Here is a 21,278-nt window from a genome sequence, read left to right as displayed (position 1 = left end):
AAGGGCTGGAGAGAGTTCCTGCCCGCACTGAATTATCCCCCCCACTTTCCTCCACTGCGACGGAGGAAGCGAAGCGGCTTCGGCAGACTCGGAGATGGGAACGTCGGCAGCACCCTCGCCCCACGCTGCCGTCACGCTCGGCACAGGCCGGGCACCCCGGCGGGACAGCGGCAGGCTTCTGCGGCCTCACACGCGTTAGAAATAAGAGAATGAGCAGTTCCAGTTAGTCACTGGAGTTGCTTCGCTCTGTGGGTGGCCCTAACGATAAGGTCTAATTCTCTGAAAATAAACTGTAGATCTTCAACAACTATTTCAGCATTCCAGTGAACTGCAGAGATACCCGTGATAACACACTGTCATCTCAAATGTTTATCTTGAGTTACTATAAATCCGTTTAACAAAAATCATAGCAAACGGCTCAGTAGTAAGTTAACTTGACAGGAGCAGTTTCCTTCTCTCTGACTTCATTTGCTGTCTGTAGCTCAAAGCTATGTTGTTTCAGGGGGTTAACAAAGAGCATTTAATTTTTTTTTCTTTCTGTTTTCAAGTGAGTATCAAATGGCTCTAAGAAGCCATTACTTTTTTCAGCTCAAACTCTTCTGGAGAATATTTTTGTACAAGCACTTGACAGAAGTGGCTCATTACAATCCTGTAACCATTTTTCCCCCTCCAACGCCTGCTTCCTCGCCTTTGTAGGACTACTCTGCTGTTCCCTCTCTGCAGAAATACACTATTCTGCAGCTCCAGACCATTGATTCTTTCTAGACGAACTCATGAGATCCACACTTGAGGGCAGGTTTATGGTGCTGCTCAAGTTGCATTACACGACATCAGAAGGCATTTGAGCAGAGCACCCCTCCAAGAGCAACGACCACCGCTACCGGACAGTGCTGCAGCTCTTGCCCTTCACAGCCACGTGAGCTGGACACAGCGGAGAGGTGAGCCTGGCCACAGGTGCGTATGGCACACAGGGCCTGGGGAAAGGAAAGGTCATGGCACAGGATCGAATAGGAGCAAGAGAAGTCTGAGGAGGAAGCTACTGAAGGATCGATGCTTATGTACAGTAGGAAGTACCTGGCAGGTTGTGCTGCTTACGGCGTACAAAAGTCTTTGTTCCTCCTGAAGATCATTTTCCTGTTTTAAGACTGCCTTTTCTATATACTTCAGGTTAGGAAGCAGAAACCAATGCAGGTAGCTGAAAAGTTTCGCAGACAGAACTGGTGGTTTTATTTTGCATGAAGCAGCAATAGTAAGGAATCTCAAGTTGCTAATAAGAAAATCAACTGTTTCTGAAGCACAACTCAAAAGTTTGAGTTACTGAACATGTTTCATGCAACCAGCGTAGAGGAGATAGAAGAAGGAAATCTGCTTGAACTAGTGTGCTGATATACCTGTAGAAGTCACAAATTTCAGATCTCATTTCATCTTAGGAGAAGAGTACATCTCCGAAATGGTGACCGTACTTGTAGCAGCACATCAAACTGCCACGGGCAAAAGCAATACCTAACAGACACACGCAGGCAAGTAAGCAGACATAAACTTGCTGCTCTCTACATCTCTTCTTGACAGCAATAATTCTCATGGACTGCAAGAATGAAATCCTGCTGGAGTCACGCTAACGGTACACTCATCTCTGCTAATCTAGCCAAAGGCAAAGCTGAATGCTTCTGATGGAAAGGATCATCATAATATTTTGCCTGTACAGTAGGATATTTCCCACTTGAATGTAAATAAAGAAAAGAGTGAATAAATGAGAACAAAAGAATATAGGAAGTATTTATGCCATGATACAGACTGGAAGAACACATATGAATGAAATGCTGAAGACAAGTGGAACAACGTCTGTCAGGTAACAATCTTATAAGCTTCCTTACTAAATAAGGAAAGGACTGAACAACACCATTAATAATCAGGACTGGAAATTCCAGGAACTATTACTATGTATCCACTCCCTGTAAATTCAGAGTATATCTTTACAAAATAGCTTTATAAAATATATTTCCCTTTAATCATATATACAAGAGTCCACAAAGTGAGAGAAGTGTGGCACAAACTTAGTGAATCAGCCCCCCCAACCATAAAAAGGCGTACTTTTTTGCACAGTTACGTGCAAAATTTACAGCTCTTGCAACAGCCCCATGACTTTTTAGTCATTCACACTCAGGATGTATCAGGATTGCACTAGCTCACTAGACTGATGCATTCTAATTACTAGGAGTCCCAAAAAGCTATCGGTCTGGGAACAACTGAAAGTCCTGAAAATTTTAATCATTAATAATGAATGATTCAAATGCTATTGCATTATTAAAGATAGGAAGAGTCATGCCCTAATTATCAAATACTCTATCAGTAACTAGTGAAAAACAAAACATTCTGCATGCATGCGTTGCTCCATACACAGTAGGAAAACGCAAATTCAATGGCCTTTTGAAAAATTACATTTCTAAGGTAGAGCTGCATATAAAAGATAAATAAATTAAAAAAAGTATAAGGACTCCCCATTCCTGCAGTTGATGATAAGGTTTGCCCTTAAAATGGTCACCCTGTTGTCAACAGGTTTTACAGTGTTGTCAGGGCAGAGTACTGCATTTTTTGAATAGAAGGCAAGCTACTTGGCCAGGTAGACCGTGGGAGCAACAGATCCACTGGAGCAAGATCCACTGGTGGACTCGTGGCCGCCTGGGTGGCCTACATCTGCTCTACCAGCATCAGTGGACACTGCGGATCAAGAACTGTACACGGTGGAGAAGGAGAGCGCGCACATGCATGCACACGTGTTTGCAGGGGTGCACAGAAAGACAGGTCTGGTCTTAAGCCTTACATTGTCTTTAATTGAATGGGATGAATTTTCAAATGCTTCCACGCACTCCGAAATTTAATTGGTTGTGAAATACGCTGAAGAGTTTAAAAGCGTTCTCTGATATAAATAAAATCATTTATTGTGAAAGATGTCAGCAGTACTGTATTTTATTCTTATACAAAATGTTGGAAATGGCCTCTCATAAATTTTCGCGAAGATGGATCACTATTCTGAAAGGATGAAACGGACAAGGGGAAAAATAAATACAAGCAGAGGCCAGAGCCTGATATAGCTGACGTTAAAAAGAGAGATCTCATTTTTCTTTCCATTCTGAACATTACAGCTGTAACAGCTTTATTACTACAGCTTTATATATGTTTACATTTTTTGCTGATTGTTGGCATTACAGCCACATCTGGTATCATTTTTCTTAACTTGCCTTATTACCATTTGTAACGTGTTTCCCCCCACTCCCTGAGCCTCTCAAGGATCAATCTTGCCGTGCCATTCCCGCCTGCCTTGCCCTCCTACCTTCTCCTCTAAGTGTAATGCTTTCTAAGACCTTCTTTCAAGGGGTAATGACAACAAGAACAAATCTTTTTCATTCCTTTTTTTTTTTTTTTTCTTTAAATAAGGAAGAATGCAAATAGAAGGGCCGATTTGGCAGCCTGGCTGGCTGTGCTAGCTCCACTCTCATAACCCTAATTCCAACTCCCACTCGTACCTGCTAGCCAAACAACGGATTTAATTATGTCACGCTGGTAGTACCAGGCCCAGAGAACTGTTTTGCTGGCAGCATTTTCCTAAATTGACCCTATGACCAATATCTCGGCTTCCACAGCTTAAAATAAATTTCAGGCCAAATTTATCACCTGGGAGACACCCCCCTCCTGCATTCAGCACTGAGTTATGGTGAAGCTGCCGTCCTCTGAAGCACATCCACATCAAAGAAAAACTCAGGTCCTCCTTTCCTTCTTCTGTGTTTCTAGTTTCAAGTAATTAACAATCCGTGACATGTGCACATTTTCACACTAATTGAGAACATACAGAATAAATTTTTATCTTAAGTACAGTTTTAAAACCTGAGGGAATCTTCCACTCCTGCTATTAATGAAAAACAAAGTTCTGGATTTTTTTAGGCTTGGAGGGTCAAATTTGTCATTATAATAGAATATAGCTTCGTTACTGGCTTTTAAAAAAAAAGGTTTTAACTGTCTCAGTTAATCAGAAAATACTTATTTCACACTTGCATTTATACAGGAAAATGAAATTAAATCTTACGGAGCAAAATGAAAATTAAATAACTGCCAAAAGAATTGTCAGGGACAGAGTACTTGGAAATGTTCCTATCAAGAAGACAACAAATCTAAATTTGGAAAATTTTGTTCTTCTACTGTCCTTGTAGGCATCTAAATGATATTTTTTCTGCTAAGGAAAAATCTAGCTAGCTACAGCAACTCTGTAGGGAAAAACCCCAGCTAATGCTCTCTAGCAAGACTACAGAAAATGGGACACTTCCTTCTGAGATGGTTGTGGTATGGTCTAAAGGGAACCATCACTTTGGGGTGGACTTGCAACTGTTGGAGAAGGTTGGCGGCTAACGGATGAAATCGTAGCATCAGCACATGAAATTGGTAATCCCGTCAGAAAACGAAGCATTTAGATCACAGCAGAGGTTTGGAGCCCTGGTAAAGGGGAAGGACTGCACCCAAGCAAAGGGACCCTGTTCCAAAGACATTCCCAGGTAAAGATGTACCCTGTCAAGGTAACAGTTACTGAGCCTGCAGAGCTTTTCAAGGACTTGACTTCAATGTCGACCTCCCCCATGAGCTGCCTGCTACAGAGTTTACTGAATGGAGAGTAGGGCCATAAATTAAGAAAAAAATTTAACACCTGAAAGGTTGATAGTTTTGTCAATAAATTTTGCTCTATTCTATCACAGTGTTCAAAGATCAAATAATATGAATATTTCTAGGGCCACTGAAAAACATAGGTGTGGTTCCTTAAACAGATTTGCTAAAAACGGGTGTGTTTGAAGAAGCCTCAAAAGGTGAAGACTATTCCCACCTGGGGAAGCCGCAGCATCTCCTTGTGTTCGCATCACAGCCAATGCCTGCACACCGGGTTTTTTCCTCCAAAGCGTGCTAATTCCAGTGCAGGAAGTTACACATGGGGAGATGTTTTCAGCACAGATTTGTTGACGTTTAATCCCATTTGGAGTGCACTGCACAAAGTTTTAATGCTGACACTCTATTTACTCCTGCCACTTAGAGGCACTCATGGTCTTTGAAAAGACCTGTCAGAACAGGCAGGTGGTTTTTATTTCATTGACATGCAGGTTTTAAGAAAAAGGAATTAGGAGAAGGACGTTGTCTCTGCTGGTATGCGTGGTTTCTAAAGCTGGACTTGGTGCTGCCAAAACGTAACAGATTTCAAAGAACGATGCTGCTGCTTCTTTACATACAACATCATTACTCCTATATTTGGTGAGAACTTGGCTCCAAGCATTTTCTTTTCCCTCCACAAACTATTCTGGCTCTCTGCCACCTATGAAGAGACATTCTTTGTGGCACAATATATTGAAAAAGAAGGTGTAAGAAGCGTAGCGGTCACCTCACTTTCCAACGCCAAGGTTTAATAAAAAATGTACATTTTAAGAAAATGGCAACTGTGCACCTACGGAAAAGTTTTGCACTGGAACGGGTCTTTTAGCTTTCCCTTCCGTACCAACAAATGTTTGCAGACTCCTACAAGACCTTCAGCTCCCTGATTTCTTCCCTGTACCTGCTTACCTTCCACCCCAGCAGCACTGACGTGGGTACAAGCTCAGGCTACCAGTCCTGCACTGCACTGAAGTCACTAACCGTGGCTGTGCTCGTTTTCAACTGCGGCGTTCCACCAGGAGACTGAACGTTCAAAGGTTTGTTGTGTAGATTTTGCTTTTCAGTATAATATGTATGTTTATAGACGGGTATTATATACGTGCTGTATACAATACCTGTTGTATGGTACCCTTGCTAAAGCGATTAAGGAAAAAGCCGAGCGAGTAGGAGCCCTGCATGATTAGCTATTTCACATAGCCTCCAAAAACCTTCAGTGCAGAAAAGGTGGTTCTATGTTGAACTAACAAAAATAAATTATTTTTCATTAACATTTTTGTCAATTGTCTTTTTATCCAAAATATATTTTCTCTTTTCTAACTTCGTATGTTTGGTTTACACACGGTAATGAGAAATAACTGGAAGCTCTGCAAGAAAGTAATTATTTCAAATTAAAACAAAAATATGCGTATAAGCAATCAAGAGGATGTATTTCCATTTCACTTTTCTATCCCGTACTTATGCACCCGTAAACCTACAGACCAATCCGTTCGCAAGAAAGCAATTATTTTCTAAATAGCACATAAAACCACCAATATTGCGAACACAAATACTTCGTTCTTTGCCTCTGTTGATAGCGGGAGCAAAGCCAGCCGTATCATGCCGGGGACACTGCGTAGCCCAGAAGCTGGAACCGGATGCTAAGATCAAGATAGACAATTTTCAAGAAACACATTCCATTTTTCACAGTTCAGTTTTATGGCTTTCCCTCGAAAGAAGGGAGATAGTGTTAATTTTAAAAAATTGTTATAACTGACTGTGCTTTAGACTGTGCAATTGTTATAACTGACTGTGCTTTACAGGAGCATTGGACTGCAGGTCCCTCCCAGCCTAAATTATTCTATAGTTCTAATTAAGATTGTTAGACATTTTTTCCTCTTTCTAGCTTTCTAAACTTCAACACACAAAACCAATGTAAATTCTAACCTAAAATAACCAAGATCTCTGTGCCAGTTTAAGGATAAAGGTAAGACAAGGCTTCTCGACAGATAAAATATTATTCTTTAAACCAAACAGCTTCGTCAAGAAAACAAGATAATTTGTCCGACCTGAAGAAGGGTCTTGCCTTCTCCAAAGCCCGTCTACTTCTTCCAGCTCTACCAGTTAATCTAAAAATAACAAACTCAGGTGTGCCTCAAAAAATTCACACGAGGGATTTATTTCCGAGATGCGGGGAGCAGCTCTGGGTCGGTACGATCTCAGAACACCGAAGACCAGATGCCTCGAGACACCAGGGCCCGGGCCACCAGCCCCGCTGCCGGGAGTCAGCCCCGACTCTCCGGCTCTTGCGCTGAAACACAGAACGTGCCGGCTCTGCGTAGTTTGAACCGTCAAAAAAATCTCAGCTTCAATTGACATGGCTTCGTAAGGCCAAAATTAAGAAACAAAGTGAGTGAAAGTTGTGAAACAGCTGAGGAACTAGGACAATCGGCTTTCCCCTCTCTCCCTCCCCCCGCCAAAATACGCTGCGTTTAGAAAATTTATAAAAGAAAATCCAGGGGTATTTCCAGAGAATTGCAGCCAGTGTGCAAATGAGTAAAAGAGGAAAGGAATGAAGAGGAGGTGGACGCGCAGGCCAGTTTGCTCTGCGGGGTGTTTCGCGTCCCCTGCCTCCGCACGGGCAGCCGCCGCGCCGGGGAACTGCAGCGCCGCAGCTGAACGCGAGCACGCGGCTTGCGACGAGGAAACGCGCACGCGTCCGACCTCTCCAAACTTCCCTTCCTGTTGCTTTGCAGTGGACGCTCGGTGGTATTTTTTGTTGTACTTCTAACCTTTTAACGACAATTAAAAGTGAGGTTTACCCCAAAAAAGCGCAAAGACATTTTTCAGAAAGTCCAGTTATCATGAAATCTAGAAAGCCACTGCGGCTGAGACTAACCGTGCCAGCCCTTTAAAAGGCAACAGGTGTTGTAAGTAAAAAAAGCTTGGCCTCCCTTCCACATACCTTGATTATTTATTCTTATTTTCTGAATTAGTGTCTGGCGTTGGACAGATAAGGGACCGGGACAGCAAGTGGTAATGACAGCTGTTATCCACATGCTGACAGAAGGAGGACTTTGTTTCTAGCAACTGGGACCAAAAGATATGTTTTTCTGTTAGTACCTAAGGATGGATACGCAAGAATTAGTGGTCCGCTGAATAGGAGGTTTCTCACAGTCCCCACAGCAAAAAGAGGTCAAGCTGTTAAGAGATACTGTATACCTTTTCATCAGGAATGTAAAGGTTCTTTTCTTTTTATTGGGGGGTAGGGGGAATCTTTCCTCTTATGGATTAAATGTTTTAAATGTCTTAATATTTGTGCACCCAGGGGAATATGAATATTGTACTGACACAGTCCCAACCAATCATGCAATCTAAAGAGCATGCCAAGTCTGGAAGGCATATTGAGCATGTTCTCCGACGATGATATCATAAAGGTTCCTGCAATGGGAAACACATGGGACCAATTCCTCACATTCCCTAACCTGTACGCCTGAAGCTTCATTCAACTCTGATCACTTCAGCGATGAAAATCAAAAGACATTGGGACCTAAAATTAAGAAAATAAGCAACTCGGGGCACCTCAATTTCACACACTAATCCTGTATTGGGATATGATTTCCCCCCCCCCCCCAAAACCCAGGTGTATCCTCAACTGATAAATAGCGTTAGTCTGAATTTCAGCATAATATTTTGAGTTCACTCCTGATGCAGAAATGTAAGGCGTGATCTGGACTTGTTTATTACCATGTGTGTCTCGAAGGGATGACATTAAAAGCAAACTCCTTTCTCCACTACAAACATACGTACGTTCATCGAAATACTGAAAAATCTGGCAAAAGAATTCGATAAAAGCTAAGTTACCAGATGTAAGTGCTATTGTAGCTGCTGCAGCTCCCTGGAAGCACTTCATCATGCTGAGAAATGATGCCTCTTCCCTGGGAGCTGAAGTGCTCTCTGCCTTGCCTGCCTGTGTGTTGTATACCCTCAGGAGCTATTCAGCCTGTCTGCTGCTACTCCTCCTTGCTGCAGTCCGTACGCGTCCACATTCGTCTCTGCCAGAGTGCACGGCAGTTGTGCTGTCGGCAGGGAGCCATACTAGATGGAGATGGAGACGAATCTGAAACGGCAGAGAATGAATCCCTAACGCCAAACCTTCTGTACCAAGGGTTTGCTACATGGTGTTTTGGAAAAGCTTATTCAAAGCAAGCCATCCGTGTCCATGAGGTGTAGAATGAGGGAGCGTTCTCTTTTTTTCTTAATAAAATTCTCTTTTCTCTTCCTGCTAAGAGAAATCACACGTTTCAGAAAACTTCTAAAGCCGTTTTTTGTCTCAGAAATTTACAAAATGCCTTCAGTTCAGACAGCACTTTTTACTATTTTGATAAGTTATCCGATACTTCCACAGGCATCTTAGCCAAGTCGAGAAGAAAATTCTCAAGACAACTTAGAGAAAGAAAACGGGGAATCCACCGTAGTTCACTAACACATAGATTTTACTTACTGATTTTTGTGAAGAAATTTCTACTTTATTTCAATGGAAGTCACAGTATCGTTATTCCCACTTTATACATCAGATGCACAGAAACACAAAGTGACTTATTCAGGAGAAAAACAGAAAAGAGTAGACTAGGGATAAAACCCAAGCTCCTTAAGAGTATTGGTTCAGCGTGCTGTCCCCAGGGAACATACCAACATCCTACCGATTAAAAGAAAGGAATAAACACCACTGGGGGGAAAAAAAAAAAGCAAGCCCAAACTTTCCACGCTGATGTTTCAAGCCTTTCTTTAACAAAGAAAAAAAAAAAATCTGCATTAGAGTGTATAAACTCCTCCCATACCAAGTACCATACTGTGTCATTCTAAATAAAAGCTTGCTTCAGTAATAAAAACTTGTAAACAAAATGAAAGTCAAAACCAGAAAAATCACACAGCCAATGTATCTCAGAATAGTCACTGTAATTTAAAAAGTGTGTCATATAATTTCAGCTCCCCATATGTCACCTCCTATAGAAGGTCCAGACGTGCTGAGAACACAGCCACTGCTTCCCGACGGCTGAACATGCTTTGCCGATACACACACTTTTATGTCACAAAATAATGGTCTCTTCTTCAGTGACTATTATGATCACGAATAGCAAATTTATTTTCAGTGCCAGAAAGACACAGCACAAGAAAGGACTAAACCAGAACTAACCGGCACAGCGAGTTAATCTGCAGCGTCAGCAGATTGAGATGGAAAAGCTGGTATCTGCAACAAATTAAAATCAAACAGGTGATTTCATGAAAACCTTTAAAACGTTCTCAGATCGCTCGGAAACCTTTTAAATATGTATAAAACCTGTACTTTTTACATATTGAGATGTGTGTGTATGGAGTCACTCTGCTCCATCTGGCAGCCTCTTCTCAGAGGATTTGGAGCACTGGGCAAGCATGCGTGGGTCTAGCCAGAGGTGCGGTGGGAAAGCTCACATCAGGTCTGCCTTCAATTGTTTGGCTTTAGCCAGAGCTATAAAGTTATTTAGATCCAACTGCGTACATATATACACATACTGTGTGTGTGTGTATATATATCCTTTTATATAGATGCATATGACATGATGTCTTTAGCAAAGAAATTAAAAACCTTTTTCCAAAAGCTATATTAAAAAAAAAAAATCGCTTTGCTCTTGCTTGCTATTGAAGAATACACGAGGAAGAAGAGTTATGCATCTTTCCGTGAGGCACTTGAACAACTCCTCTTTCCTCTCCCTTTCCTCTCTTTTCCTTTAGGTTTTTTCTTCAATGGTTTATGTATAGTTGCCCATACGAAAGGAATTACTATGAGACAAATGCTCACCTTCCTATCTGGAAACACGTTAACAGGCTGCTTGTTCTCTCAGCTCTGCCCCACTGGTGGGTGTGCAGCTCCAAGTGTGTTATCACTGTAATTACAGTATTTATCCCGACACGGAGCTTCCTCTCTGGCAAATCAAAATGGTGTGTAAATAGCAAATACCGGGGGCTCCATCTTCTAGACACACAGTGATTTATGACCTGTTTTCTCACATGCCTTTCGCTTTAGAAACACTTGGCATGTGGTTTTACGTAACCTGAAGTTTTTCAAGGACCCTGTTTAACCCTTGCTTTGGTTGGTCATATCTGACAAATAAAACAAACCTCAGGGCTTTCTACTTTGAGCAGCCGTGGAAAATTGACTAAAATATATACCCCGGCCACCAAAAAAAATTCCTAGCAGCAAAATAAAAATACGATTTGGAGAAATTTCCTGTCCTTCAGCTGAGCTTGATAAAGTGAGAAGGTTTGGAGAATTTTTTTTTTGTTGTTTTAATGAGAAAGACCAAGATCATTCTTTAGTTCCTAAATACGTAAGAAAGATAAATAGCCCACATAAAGTTTCTCCTTTTAACAGACGGTTTCACAGAAGAAAAAAGGAAGTCTAACTCCTGAAGACACTTTGGATGCAAACACAAAACCGTAGGCATCATTACCTCTGATGCATGAGGCACACATCAGTGCTCCAGCCGCAACAGCAGCCAATGCTGCCGGACAGAGGCGTACGCTCCGCTCGATTTCTCTTTACATTTCTTTATGACAGATGGCATAGCCCTGGTTAACCACTAATCAATAAAGCATTTGAGGAGCCTCTTTTTTACCTAATAACTATTCATCAAAATTGCCAAGTCATTTTCACACACTAACAACAGTGTGGAAGCGTTCTAGGAAGCTCAGTTCCACCTGTAACGAGTGTTACCCTTCTGTCCTTTGAGACAAAACCCCAAGGCAAGTGAGCTTTCTGATTTTATTAATGATTTTAACTCTTCTAGTGAATGACCACAAAAATCCAATCTGAAAAATATTTAAAGCAAAAGTAACTTATCAGGAATGAAAGATTTTTCCTTTCCCATATGTGAATCTTAAGTCAGAGACACACAGGCTACATCTGAATGAACAAGTATAAGCTGCTCCCATATCAAGACTGCAGTTTGCTCTTGTTACTGAACAAGTTGAGAAGACAAATCCGTGTTATGGAATGATAAATTGTGAAGTTCAAGGAAACTAAGTGATGCACTAGACAACACAGTGTTTAAAAGATACAAATGACATCTCCAAGTTGTTTTCCTCCCATCATTTTCAATTTGAGTTTTTTTGAAAAGTCTCAACCTGAAGTTTTAAAAATAATCACATTTATTTATTTGATCCAACACAACTAAAATATAGATGAGGAAGTCACATATCAAATAAGGGAATACAATCAAAGCTAAAAAAAGAAAATTAAATTAGACATCTTGCATTGAATGAAAGGTTACGCAAGATCTGAGTGTACATTCACCAAATGAATGCGCAAGAATAAGACGGCTGACACGAGCCGTAAAGTCTGACCTACTCCTCATCAAACAAATACTGTAGGCATCTGTATCAAAGACAAACTGGACCAAATGTGTTTCTCCAAGGATCCTGAGAGGACCACACCATGGAAAGAGCAATATATATTGTCCTGGTTAAGAACAACTTAGACATGGGCAAGGCTGCATGATCATGAGCTTCTGATCCGTAATACCAGAGGAACATTGAAGATCAGGAGATAGGAATGGCTGGTTAATATGCAAACATCCCTCAGAGGATCTTGCTGGCAGCTCAGTGTAAGTTGACATAGCTGAGCATCTACAGAAAAATCGGATTTCACTGTCGATATATTCGGTCTAAAATGTTTCAATCAATTCCAATTCCAGGATGTATCTTTCCATAATGTTGGAATACAATGGAATTAAACCGATGCTTTATGTCCTTAATGACCTGTCTAGATTTCATTATGGATTTATTTAAGGTGAGGAAGTCACATAATTTATAGTCAGCATAACAAATTAAAGCACTGTTTCAAGACATGTTCACACCTTGACGTTCACATTATCTATTCAGGGCATGTTTTATGAAATACCTGTCTATATCAAAAGCCTCAGTAGGAAAGTATTTCTTTAAGGATTCAATTTATATGTTTCTATAAAAGATTGAGTGTTATATTACATTCGGTCCTTGAAATACTTTAAGTACTACATAGCCTATAGTTTCCATTCTGTGACTCCTAACATTAAATTAGTGTTTGTTTAGCAAGATGTCTTAAAAGTGTAAGAATTCTCAAGTCTATAGTTCAAGACAGCAGGCTAAAGAAAGAGTAGAACTGCAGTATAGTAGTTGGTAAATTACTTAACTAGCACAATTTAATCCCAAGTCTGGCCTATCGCTCTCATGACAGTCATCAGTAGGTATAATACAAGGAAAATAAAATTTCAGTTGTACACTTTACAGCATTAACTTTTAAATTAAGCCATGATTTAAAAATTCATTTTTTTGTGTTTTCCTCTTAAATTTGCTGACATCTTTAATTGAGACTAGCACTTTTCAAAGCAATACTAATGACTTTTGAAATACAGTGATGCAGCGTGCTTTAGTTATAGCTACCTGATTTATCAAAATTGTCTCTACAACTACGCTATAGAACATTCCATAAACAATTAACTGGATTTAGCATTGTCGTAGTTTAAAAATATAATTTGATGGGAACAATTTGCATGGAGTTACAAGACTGAATCAGACAACTGATTACAACCAACACCATCAGAAGACAAACTCTCTTAAAATGGTTCATTATATTAGTGAGTGAATGATCATTTGCTGATGGCAAAAAATAAACTGCTTAGTAATCAGAACTCTGTCAGGAAAAGCAGCATATTCATAGAATGTTTTCAGATTATTCATCTATAAGAAAAGAGTAAAAAAAAAAACAAACAAACAAACACAAAAAACCCTTAGTAACATTAACAAGTTTACAATGCATTAATACAAATAAAACAGTGTGCAACTATTCTAGGTGGTTAGACCAACACATGTAAGATTAAGTCAAGCTGATGGAGCTGCAAGTCTGGACAAAACAAGACACATCACTTACATTCGCCATATACTGCATAGGCCTAAAAAGAAGCAGGACAAAGGGGATGCAGAAGTGCGTGTAATCGCTGTCCGGGTTCCGGCTCCAGTAAAGGAGGAGATCAGAACATGTAAACGTCACCCAATGTCACTAGTCGAAGGATGGCCTTCCCCTGCTGGAAACTTCATCTCGACATTGACGGGATAATGTTCTGACACCTTCGGAAGAACTTTCTTCTTAGAGAGCGCTAAAAGGAGCCACATCAGACTAAGGATAGGATCAAAGAATATCTGTAGGAAAGACTAACATCAGCCTTCTTGACATAACTGGAGAGAAGACCCTAGAATGACCAGCTGGAAGCATTTTGACTTGGATTTTCCAAAGGTGGATGGATGTTGATTCCCTCAGATTGCTAAGGAAACAGTTGCTTTCAAAAATTATAAAGAAATTTGAACAGGTCAAAAAAAAAATCTACAGCAGAAGCCACAGGAACAGAAATATAAGAACAGCCTGGGATGTACGGAGTCAGGAGAAGCTTAAGCGAGCTGAAACACCTGGCTCTTACAGTGGCCCACAGCAGGTACCTAGCGAGGAGTGTGCCAACGGGGCACGCACGCGGTGACACCCACCCAGCTAACACACGTTTGCTAGCAAGAAACAAACGTAAAATAAATATTCCAATGACATCAACACTTCATTTAATTAGATTTCAGGAAAAAAAAAGGAATTAGTGGAAACAAAGAAGATTATTTTGAAGAGAAAGCTCTCATGAAGATATCTGAACATTCCTTATTCAACTCTCTTCCTTGCCGTTAGTGCATTCCCTACAACCTCAAAACAAGCAGTGAAAATCAGCACGTGCAAAGCACAGGTAAAATTTGCTTTAAAATATACCGAAATACTAAGAGTTGGAATTATTACTCATTTTAAGGTGGATTTTGAGGTTATTCTCTTTATCATCTGCAGTTTACTCCGAAGTAATTTTCGTCAGTGAAATAATACCAATGCCAAATGAAAATGGCTGGAACCTCGGCTTTGAAACATTTATGGCAATATGCAGCAGCTGAAGCCATGCCACAAGGTGTATCTTTTGCTTGGATAATTAATTCTGTTTACCACTCAGCCAAAACGAATTACCACATATTCATCCAGTGTGGAATATTTTCCTCTTCCTTTTTTGCACTGGTACAAATCATAAATTTATTTCCAAAGGGATCCAGATGCAAACCTTCAACATTTCTGTAGGCAAAATAAACTACGACGTATGTTCTTCTTGGCAAATACAACATGCGAAAGGTGCCTGGAGATATGCTATACTGATTATGAGATATTATTGTGAGGTTTTATTATCCTTCTAAACAATAAAACAAGAAAAGAAACCAACATAAAAGCAAGCAGTTCTGTGCCAGATGTAAGAATTTAATGCTCTCCATCCCTGACTAGCATTTGGAACATGTGCTTCAAATACGGAGTTTGTGTAAGGCTCCCCAGGTGAGCAGTTGATCTTATCTTGCAATTCCTGCTTCTTTTCAAACAGTGCACAGCACAATCTAGCAGCTGAGTGATCCTAAGGAGGTTAAAGGAAAGATTAAGGGGGAGACTTCATTCTTCAACGCTATCTTCAAGTAAATATTATATTCAGAAGAAAAATTTCATTCCAGTATCAAGTCAAGAGAGAGCAAAAGAGGATGGAATAGTTCGGGCTTGTCCGTGTCCCGCTCCCCCCCCTTTAATTTTTAAGCAATCTTTCCAATGATTCTTCTTGCAGTTAGCATAATATCTTCACTCAGTCTTAAAATCCCAGAATTTAAAAATACTTTTTGGTCACATATGGTGGAAAAGAGTTTCAAAGACCTGATAGAGTGGTCAATCCAAAAGACTGGGGCAAAGTTCCTCTTCTTCAATGGGTCTGAATACATCTCTTGCAAACATCTAGTTCTAAAACTGGGGTTTTGAAATCTCTGAAGGAGACACATACACAAACATAGCTTCCTACTGAACTTATGGTGACTTTAACATAAACAAAATTATATGCAAATTCATGAAAAAACAGCATTTCCTGGCAAAGTTTTTCAGATGGACAGTGTCTTTCCTTTATTAGATTCCCTTGCGTAAGGTCTACCTGGAGAGAAGAAAAGCATCTATGAAAAGAAGTTATTTTAGAATCTCAGCTTATTAGTTTCTTTGAAGTGGACATGATGGAGACAGTTAAATGAAAGTAAGATATACATGAACAAGAAGCAAATCAGCTCTCACTTGTGATAAATGAATTATGAAGATGTTTGTTCTCCTCAGCTGACATCTGTAAAGGCTTAACAGCTAAAAGGAACATTTAGCTCACTTCAGAGAAATCTGAAGTATCCTGCTACTAAATTCTGTTTTCCAACTGGTTCTTATTTACAGCAGAGTTATTAAATATTTATTATAGCAGAAATCAAGTATTTTCAGTTGTCCTAACTCCACGACTTTCAGTGAAGTAATAGGTTGCTTAGATTTTTTTACATGAACCTACAACGTCATTGCCAAGAAAAGACACAAAGGGGCCTCCACCACTTGACAAGGCCTGTATACAAAAATACATTTGCCTGATTTCCTGACAATTTACTGGTTGACAGCTTGCTAAACGAGGAAGAGCAACACTACAGTAATAGTTGACAGATGCTGTTTCCACTAACTTTCAAATTCCTTTAACCTTTCCAAAAACACATGCAGAAACTGATCTGCTTGTCTCTCGACTTTCGATTCCAAGCAGTGATGTTCTGATACCACTGCCCTATCAGTTTTCATGGGATATTTTTATTATTTGAATGCACATGAACCACAAATGACAGAAAAAACATTCAGCAGATCTACTTGTATTTCTACTTACAAAATACACTACTCCAAAGCAACACCTGTAGAAAGTTTCTAGAATCTAAATTTAAAATGAGCACAGTGGTAAATTACACTTGCCAAATAATCAAGCCTCTTCCATTTTCTGGCACCTGCTTACGAGAAAGTCCACACCATCCCATTTGTCATTCCATGCTGATTTGTTATCTTGTTCACATGTTCTTTTTCATTATATATGGGCTAGCCACATTACAATGAAGGGTAAAAACAGTGCTGCTGAAGAACACCTAACCAAGCCAATAGGTCCAAAACACCGGTGCTGGTTTCTTATAAAATGAAGTGCCTTCTCTACTAGTTTTCAATTTCATAAATGCCATATGACACAGAAGTCGAGCTCTTAGTAATTAATGCCATTTGCACAAGCTTGTTGGCAAAATCTGAAAGGTTTGCCTTTAGCAAAGATCTTTTTCACCACAACGCTGCTAAGTTTTTCACTATTGGGAAGCCGTAAGCAAGAACTGATCCTAAAACTGAACGCCCAAGCTTCAGAGCTGTCCATGTCATTTCTCTCTAATAATTCACTGCAATTCAGTACAGAGAGATAGGATTAATCTCCAATTTTTGGGATCCTAAACAAAACAAAAACAGCCTCCATTTTGTATCACGTCTTTACCATAACACGGAGGGATCTGCTGTTTTTGAGAGTCCCGATCTGCAAAGATCTTAATATTCTAAAAGAGAAAGAAAAGATGCCAGACTCACTATACCCAACTTGAGATCACCAGCGGACCTGAAATGTCACGGGGAGGCTCTGCCCTTAAAAGCAGCTAATGCAGCACGTGGCTGAGAGAGGAAGAACGCAGCGCCGCTGAACGCGTGGAGAGGGCCATCTTCATTCAACCCTCCCACCCAGGCAGTGGTGGGGCGAATTGCTGTAGCATGGGATAGAGTAAGTTTGACATTTAGTTGCCTTCTCCTCAAGTTGAGGAGATCATACACACCTACGCTACACGACGCTCTCTTTGAACAAACCGGTGTGTTTCTCCGCCTCACTCACCTGCTTGTCTTTTCCTTCCACATTACCACCACATATAAAATGTGGGCAGTGCCATACATGGAACTCACGGTCCAGGAGAGAAATTGTATCCCAGGGCCGGGTGGGGGACTATCCTGTAGGAAATACCTGGTATGGATGCTCTGATATTCAAAAAACCCCTGACTTCTATAGAGATGTTCTCTGCTGGCACATGAACCAGGACATGGGTTAGCAAAAAAAGTAAAAATACACTGGCAGTATGTACTGTTGTTGCTATTCTCCACCAAAAAGCACGGCATGAATATTTCTCATCCCATCCACTAGTAGGTAAGCAGCAAACCAAAAAGAAACAAAAGAAACCCCAGAAAATCAAACAAGAAATCACAGAATTAGAAATATTTTTTCCTTGTTTCCCTCTTCTCATGTCGATACCATAAGCACATGCATCACTATGCTGCATTTCCTTTTTGGGCTATCCAAAATCCTTTCTTCTGGGGAGATGTTAATCATGGCCCAAAGGTAAACAAGGTTTATAGGTAGCGCAGCTCCTTTGGGAAGGCGGGACGTAGTTTTTAATTTGGTCTCTTGTATTGGTGTGCAGAGTTGGTGTGCAGACTACAGCAGAAAACATCTCAGTGCTTACCTAAACAAATAGTTCATAGAAAAAAGGTCTGCAAGACTTAACTCTCTATAGCTGCTCCACAGAACCCTTTTGAAGAGTAACATTTAGCACCTGATCTGCTCCATGTGGCTCTACTGATGTTTCATGAGAAACCCCGAAGGATATTGTGGTCCCCCAGTTACTTTAATCATTGCTTAATTTCATTGGGCAAGACTTCAATGGCCTGACTGCTGTAGGTAGACAAATATTAATTTTTAAGCATTATTTATATAATGGGGTTGGGGGAGATTATGTACTGGTATCTTAAGCAGTTTACATATTTCAGTTGCTGACTTGTTTCTGTTCAAAGCAGTCAGGGAAGACAAATGAAACTGTTTCAGGATAAATCTAGAAGCTCTACAGATACAGCACGCTCGGCTGCTTAACGGCCAGTGTTGCACAGTGTGATTCTGTAGTCTTCAACTCGCCATAAACCTCCAGTGCCAATGTCAGACGCATTAAGAACGCCCTCCTACGCCAGGACGCAGCCCGCTCTCCCACATCATGAAACATGACGCTCAACAAATCCCGGATCAATCCACGCCACGCTGCTGAAAATATTTCCTTAGGTGACAGCAGTGGAGGAAGGGAAGCTGACAATGTGTACCTCCCACAACTGAATGCAAAAGTTATTTAAAAGCACCTAGTTCGCACGGGGATTTTTAAATTCCTGAGGCTTTAACCTTCTGCAAAACCTTTTGAGAGGAATAAAAGGCAGAGCAGAAGCTAACCTAAAAGCAAAGAAGGCTGATCTAGGACAGAAAACAGATCTTCATATTTACTCTAAGTGACAGCTGGATGAATTACACAAATCATCTGTCTCTCTCCATTTCCGTCTATCCATCATACTGTATTTATCCATCTCTTCTTCTGCCTATCTTCAGCTTTAGAAAATACATACAGTACAGCTTAAATTATTTATTTTCTGTTCAGTTCCTTCTAACACCAGTTTCAGTTCAGTGACCTGTATAACTCATTGAGTTAACTAATGCATTATCTACGATGTTATGTATTATTAACCAAGTTTGGTCTCTTAAAACATTTCCATGACAACGTATCAAAATAACACACGTTTGTCTGGCATATAAAATGATTTCTTCCTTTTCATATCATCCTCAGAAAAAAAGCAAAGCAAGTATAGATTGCTCTATTCCTGTGGCAGCAGCCAGATTAGCAATTGATACCCTAATCTCGCTCTCCCTGAATAAACTACAAATCTCTCGGACCCCACGTTCCCTCTGCCATAGGTAATATTAATCAAGGCTTTCTGCCACATTGACATACACTAGTAAAAAAATGTAATGTCTCTGAGGATAGAAAATGCTCTCAACTTTCACCAGTTCCAAACAGAAAGGCAAGAAGCATTTCATGCAAAGACTAAATAAAAAGCTTTTTCAGAGTCACAACAAATAGAGAAACGTGCTGAACCACTGCCAGCAAAAACTGCAAACTCGTTGCCCTCTCTCACCTAACTCAAATGTCTTGTACCTCCAGGGAAGGGAATCCCAGCCAACATCACAGTCTATGTTTTCTGCAAAGTCATCACTGAATCTAATGTGTAGGACTGCAACAGATTATAGAAGAAATTAGAAGACCATTAGTAAAGCTATAAAAAGACTGAGAAATTATGTGGGGTGATGCACTCTGGTAAAAACACTAAAGCTAACTTGTGTAGTTTAAAAAATACAGTTGGTATCTGTAGCTTCACTGCCTACTGTTCCTTTCCTTTCTTGTATTAGGAAAGGTCCAACGTTTTGTTCCACCAAAACAGTAATTTGGATCACTTAAATGCTTGCACGGTCTTTGGGAATAGTAAGAAGGAGCTGAGGAGATTTTGCCATACAGCAAGAGGGAAGGAAGGATTCTGCCACTGCAGGGCTTGCACCTTCCAATAAAACCTGTGAGTGTTTCACTAATTAAATACTTATTTTCCTAATCAAACCATTTGTTTTGATCAACCGCTTTTTCTTGCTCGTTCAGGGGTTAATGTCATTTGCAATTCTCCTGAAAAAGCAAGCCAGAAGCTGGTGTGATTTTTAGAAAAGCTTTGTTCATTAATTTTCTGATACCTTTCCTCATGCAGCAACTCCGGCAATATGAAATTAATACCGTCCTCCCTCTTCAAACAATCAACTCCTGTTGATCTGTTTTGACTTTTTGCCATAAAAAAAAAACAGAAAAAAAAAGTAATGTTTTTCTTCTGGGTTTCAGAATTTTAAGTAATAATTGAGTAATCTTATTCCCCCTGAAATCACAGAGCAGGGCAGCTGAGCTCCCAGATGCTACGAGCCCCACAGCTTTTGGAAAGGAGATATCGGAGCAGGTTACTCACCTGAAATTTTCTTTTTAACAATGTACTGCAAGATTGAAATAATGTCACTGAACAGTCCAAAAGCTTTAAATGAAATCATGCAGAAAGCATAAAAATCATTCAACTTTAATCTCTGCTGAAGATCAAAGTCATCGGGCAATTCTTAAAACGTAGTTGGCAAACCTGAACTCATCCTCTTGTCCACCAGGTAGGGAGCCCTGTGGATAGGATATGGTGCCCTCTGCTGACCACCGGTATCTCAGCCTACTGGTAACCATCACTGTGTCCACTCCATTCACTGTTCTTCCAGTTGCTTTAAGCATACAGGACATGAACTGGTGTCCTTTTAAAACAAGTTTTAATGGTCCAGATGCATGTCTCCGCAGCACTCGGCTGCCACGGAGCCTTATGCACCTTGCTGCTTTCATGGTCAGAATGCGAGAACAACGGAGACAGCAGGCATCAATGGTCCAGCAAGCCCCCCCAGTCCTCCTCACTTTCAGATACTGCTGAGCAAAAGCAGATTAAAGCAGTCCAGTTCCAACTACCGGGACAGAGCAGCCTGCTCCTGGAGCAGCGCCGGCCTCCCACAGCTACTTCGAGAAAGAACGACCCTGACTTGCTGTTGTGTGGCCACTTCTTTTCTGCCAGCAAAGTGCTAGGGCTCCTTCCCTGGGGATGAACTGGAATGAAGTCTCACCAAAGAACAGCACTGTAGACTGTTGAGGACAACTGATCAAATACCGGTCACAAGCGTGTTCCCCAGGGCTCGGTTCTGGGGCCGGTCTTGTTCAATATCTTTATAGATGATCTGGATGAGGGGATCGAGTGCTCCCTAAGTAAGTTTGCAGAT

The 21,278-nt window shown here is 40.6% G+C and overlaps 1 protein-coding gene across 1 annotated transcript in view; it reads right to left on the bottom strand.

Moving 5' to 3' along the window:
- SLIT3 (slit guidance ligand 3) overlaps nt 1-21,278 on the bottom strand; it is a gene marked incomplete at its 5' end in the record, with an annotated part of 526,167 nt that overhangs the window by 298,751 nt on the left and 206,138 nt on the right. The window lies entirely within an intron of this gene.

This window comes from Phaethon aethereus (genome assembly GCF_964289735.1).
Source record: "Phaethon aethereus genome assembly, chromosome: 14".
Lineage (NCBI taxonomy): Eukaryota > Metazoa > Chordata > Aves > Phaethontiformes > Phaethontidae > Phaethon > Phaethon aethereus.
The sequence above is the reverse complement of the archived record's forward strand: the minus strand, read 5'-3'. Positions and strand labels throughout refer to the sequence as shown.